Raw genomic sequence first — 6000 nt, 5'->3', positions numbered from 1 at the left:
CTAAGCATTTTTTCCCCGAAAACCATACAAACGACAAAATAGACTGTGAGCCAGCAAACATATAACATAATTTAGACCTAACTTATTTGTGTCAGTTTCTGTATTTCTCCCGCTACTTATCAAGCATAAATCAATTCTACGTAACAAAATTGTGGGTATGAGATATGACTTGTAGTCAGAGGAGGCTCTGAAAGAAGCGGCAGAGAGGGCCTCGGCGGCATCCACGTGACGCTGCTCGTCGTCAAGAGTGCTACCATAGTCGCTCTTGATAGACCATGAGTCCGCCGCAACAGAACGATCGTCGTCAGATATCAGATCAATAGCTGCCAGCTGGCGCGAGATCTGCGATGCATCCGAGTCCTCCGGCTGAAACCTGATTCCGGCCATCGCAAATAAACCCTAGCAGGAGCTAGAATTTCGGGAATTGGAACACTGTTCTAGTTTTGTCCTGCCGCAAATAGAGTAATTTTTTTATTTATTATTACATATTAAAAACCAAAGTAATTGCTTTGGATTTTGGATGTGATGCTCCATACGACACCAACCCACAATGGAACATGGTCATAATCACTTCCCCCCACGTCTCAAATTTAATATCAGATATATTATAATCATTTTGAATTTACCTAAAACTGGATACATTCAATTCATATCTATTCTTATATTTTTATAAGCTAGAGTTGTAATGCAATTGTATAATTCATCTTATTTTGAGGTTTTTTTTATAATTTCCTAAACTATAGGGCGAGGAAAGATCGATTTGAGACACTTACAGAGTAAAAAATGGACGAGATCACTTACGCCAAAGTCGGATCTCTCTTATTTTCAGTTTTCACTCCTCCTTGATGTAATAACTAAGTAACCTATGTACTAATATTGCAACTACAAGGCAAAAAATACCAATACGTACATAAAAAAATATATGTTACATAAACGAATCGGATAAAATGTGGCTTAAATTTTGTATTGCATTATATGAGTTTAAGCAGCATTATTCTAGTTCCATTTTGTTATATTCCTTCAACTAAATATAGTATACTATAATGATGAATAATTATAAGCAATGTTTATTTTAATTTATTTTCAAATTATATTATTATATTATTAACAAAATATAGTTGGATAACACACGATACGTAAATATGTGTTTTGTTGATGTGATGTAAATGAAAAATTCACAAAAAAAATTTGGAGTGATAAATTTTTAATCCGATTCGATCTATAAAAACGTGTTATTTTTATACTAAAAATATTATTAAATCAGATCAAAGATAGATATTTTACACAACTAGATAAATGCACGTGCGTTGCACGTTGAGAAATATAGATAATTTGTCTATGATAATTTATTTAAATGTGTTTAAATTATTTTTGAAATAAGAATAACTTTTAATAGATAAATAATTAATTATTTCAAATGAAATCATCACATGTTTTCTTGTCTTTATTTGAAGACCTCTTGAAATCTTTTTTGTGTCCATCGTTTTTATCTTCTTATCTTTTTTTTTTGTACTCGGCAATTGGTTCTTCATCTTGAATCTTTATTTCATCTTCGTCTTCATGGATCTTCACGTTTTTGTTGATATTTATTTCATTTGATTTTTCTACCTTTGGTGGTACACAGCTTTGTTTAGTTGGCTTGATAATATTTCGAGATCTCCGTTTCTTGATGTTGACATTTGTTGTTGGATAATTGACATGTATCTCAATAGCTTCTACCACAATTTTTAACACTTCATCACGTTTTTCCAATGAATTATCTAATTTGAACAAGAATGTGTGGAGCTTGGAGCTTGGTTGATTTAGCGAATCTTTATATGGGTTATTTGGTAAATTCTGCATTGAAAATTTTTATTGTTAGATGCAATATTTATGTAGATATAAAATCATTTGTTTGTTTTATTTATACATGGTCATGAATTTGAATAAAATCTTCAATAGCATCCAACAAAAGACGCTGCAACTTTTCCAAATAATGTTTATTGCCATCTCATTCTCATATTCAATTGATTGTTATTCATACTTATAACATAAAGAAGTAAAGTAATGATCACCTTTTTTTAGTGTGATCTAAAACTTGGGTTGGGTATTGGTAATTAGTTTTACATAAAAAACGATTTGATTTCATTTTTATTCCACTTTTCTATCCATTTGATGTATAGAGTAATTATTACACATAAAATAATTTAAACTCATTTTGATTCTTTTGAAATGTTTTCTTATGATACCAAACAATTATTTGTGTTTGTCATGCATAGGGTTTTACAATTTGGAAAATTGACAGTCACGTCAATGCAATCCTCATTATATTCACCATTTGCTTAGTATAGGGCTTTGCATGGTAAATCACAATTATAAGAAATAAATAATGCGTCGTAGGTAACAAATATAAATTTTGACATAAAGATTAAGCAACATTCGAACTAAAAGATAAATCTTCACTATCATTCAGTTTTGCTAGGTTAAACATGCAAGAGTGAAGGTAGTATTGGGATAAGAACTCCTATGAAGTTTTAGTGAGTTTATAAATATTATATATATATTATATATATAATATATATATATTTATTAATATTATTTAACGAAAATAAGGAAATAGATGTAAATCACACAATTTTATTAGAGTTTTCAAATTTATTAATCGTGTATTATTTACGTTATTTATGATATTAATTTACTCAAGTTTAAAATAAAAATTTCATAAAAACTCATACGAGGCTATTTCACGAGAACATGTCTCACTGTCCTACACTAATCATGAAAAAATCATTGTTGTTTCACTCTGAAAATTGACTGGTTGGCCATCTGAAGGATATATTCATGAGATCGGCTCACATAAGCCCAATTCAAAAATTGGAGAACTATAAAAATTCATTAAAAAAAAAAAGAGAAGTCAAACAAAAAGAATTATTTTTAAAATAAAGATATAATTCATTGCTGTGAAATATATTGTAAATTTTATATTCTTCTATCATTTTAAATTATATTACATATATATTTTTAAAACAAATAAGTATAAATTCCATTTCAAAAAATGAGTGGCTAATTTCATTGTTGCCTCAATTTTATTTAGAAGTAATTGATAGTTTGGGACAAAAACAAAACAATAGAATATGTATTTATTATTATTATTTTAAATTTTATTAAAGATATTTTTTTTAAATGATGTTTAAATTCATTCCAAAAAATGAAATGTTTAATTTAAATTTCATTCTAAAACTGGGCGGTTAAATTTTATTTTTCTTCAATTATTTAAAATATATTAAATAATAGATGAAAAAAACAAACAAGTGAAGAGAAATATATTAATTATTATTATTTATGTTATTCATAGATGTTAATTTATTTAAGTTAAAATAAAATTGACACAGAACTCCTATGAGGTTATTTCACGAGTGAAGTTTGTGAAATATGTCTCATATCTGACATGAATCGTGAAAAAAAATTATTTTTCAACCCTGAAATAACTGGGTCAGCCCCTCTCAGTACTATATAACAATGAAACTGTTTCACATAAAACCTAATAAAAATTGAAGAATTATAAAATTTTAAACAATAATATAACACTTCATTTTTATTCGATTTATTTTAAAATTTCTTAATTAATAAAAATAGAAATCAAATAAAAATGTAAATTTCAGTATTCTTTTTTATTTATTTTAAAATTTCATTAAATATATATATATATATTTTTTAAAAAAAATAGATTGTAAATTTTATTTCAAAAAATGAAAGATAAATTTAATTTTATTTCAAAAAATGATGGCTAAATTTCATTTTTCTTCAATTTATTTTAGACGTCATTAATAGCTGATAGAAAATAAACAAAAAAGTATTTATTAATATTATCGTTTTGAATTTCAATAAAGATATGTTTTTTTTTTAAATGGAGTACAATTTCATCACAAAAAATGGAGATTCAAAAATGAAGATAAATTTAAATTTTATTCCAAAAAAAGTTGGTTAAATTTCATTTTTTCTTTAATTTATTTTAGAAGTCATTAATAGCTGATAGAAAATAAACAAAAAAATATTTATTAATATTATCGTTTCGAATTTCATTAAAGATATGTTTTTTTTTAAATGGAGTACAAATTTCATCACAAAAAAATGAAGACTAAAATTCATTTCTCTTCAATTTATTTTAAATTCCATTAATTAATAGATGAAAAACAAGAAAAACAAAAAAAAAAAATTAAAAATGGAGTGCAAATTTTTACTGAAGAATGAAGGCTGATGCTAAATTTTATTTTCTTCAATTTTGTTTAGATTCCATTAATTAATATATGAAAACAAACAAACAAAACGATATATATTAATGAATATTATTTAATGAAGATAAAGACATATATGTAAATTCACAATTCAAACTCATATATTATAGTAGTAATAAATATTATTTAATGAAGATAAGGACATATATGTAAATTCACAATTCAAACTCATGTATTTATAATAATAATAATAATAGATAGATAGATAATAGATTGAATTTCATTATAGATATAATTTTTTTTAAAAAAAATGGATTGCAAATTCCATCACAAAAAAAGAATGCTAAATTTTATTTTACTTCAATTTAGTTTAGATTTCATTATTAATAGATGAAACGTGCGGAAAAAATAAGGTCATCGGGTTAGCGTGCGCACATCCAGCTCCGACTACTTAGTCTTCGGCACCTTCGATATACTGATCAATATGCTCACCTGCATCAATCACACCTAGTGAGTCCTAAAGACTCAACACCTGTAACTTAATAACAAATACATATATATAACATGCACCAATGAAAATTACTGTACTCAACATAGCATTTCACGATCTTAGCATAAGGGTAAACATGTCGTAAAATAGCATAACATGTCAAAAACATCACATCATAACATCATATACTTGGTTAATTTTCTTTAATCAAATTCAACTCGTTAGTGTGACTTCGTATTAGTTATATCGTATCAGTTCTATCGTGAAATTTAAAAAATAGAGGGCAAATTTCATTATAACAAAAAATAAGGCTAAATTCCATTAATCTTCAGTTTATTTTAAATTTCATTAATTAAGATTGGAAAAGACTAAAATTCATTTCTCTTCAATTTATTTTAAATTTTATTAATTAATAGATGAAAAACATGGAAAACAAAAAAAAATTAAAAAATGGATTGTGTAAATCACCAAAAAAAAAAAATTTAAACATGTATTAATGATTATTATTAAATGAAGGTAATGACATTTATGTGAATATATTGGAAAAGACTAAAAATTCATTTCTCATCAATTTATTTTAAATTTCATTAATTAATAGATTAAAAACTTGAAAAACAAAAAAAAAATTAAAATGGAGTGTGTAAATTCACCAAAAAAATAAACATGTATTAATTATTATTATTAAATGAAGGTCATGACATTTATGTAAATTCACAATTCACATTCATATATATAGATATAGATATAGATATAGATTTTGTTTAATCGAATTCAACTCGTTAGTCGTGACTTCGTAATTAGCTATATCGTATCAGTGCTATCGTAAAATTTTAAAAAATAGAGTGCGAATTTCATTACAACAAAAAATAAGGCTAAATTTCATTCATCTTCAGTTTATTTTAAACTTCATTAATTAATAGATTAAAAAATACTGAAATTCATTTCTATTCAATTATTTTAAATTTCATTAATTAATAGATGAAAAACATAGAAAACAAAAAAAAAAATAGTAAAATGGAGTGTGTAAATTCACATTAATTAATATATTGGAAAAGACTAAAATTCATTTCTCTTCAATTTATTTTAAATTTCATTAATTAATAGATGAAAAACATGAAAAAACCAAAAAATAAAAATAAAAATGAGTGTGTAAATTCACAAAAAAAATAAATAAACATGTATTAATTATTATTATTAAACGAAGGTAAGGACATTTATGTAAATTCACATTCATATATAGATATAGATTTTCTTTAATCGAATTTAACTTGTTAGTTGTGACTTTTTGTATTAGCT

The sequence above is a fragment of the Primulina tabacum genome, chromosome 2 (assembly GCF_025594145.1).
Source record: "Primulina tabacum isolate GXHZ01 chromosome 2, ASM2559414v2, whole genome shotgun sequence".
Classification (NCBI taxonomy): Eukaryota; Viridiplantae; Streptophyta; class Magnoliopsida; order Lamiales; family Gesneriaceae; genus Primulina; species Primulina tabacum.
The sequence above is the reverse complement of the archived record's forward strand: the minus strand, read 5'-3'. Positions refer to the sequence as shown.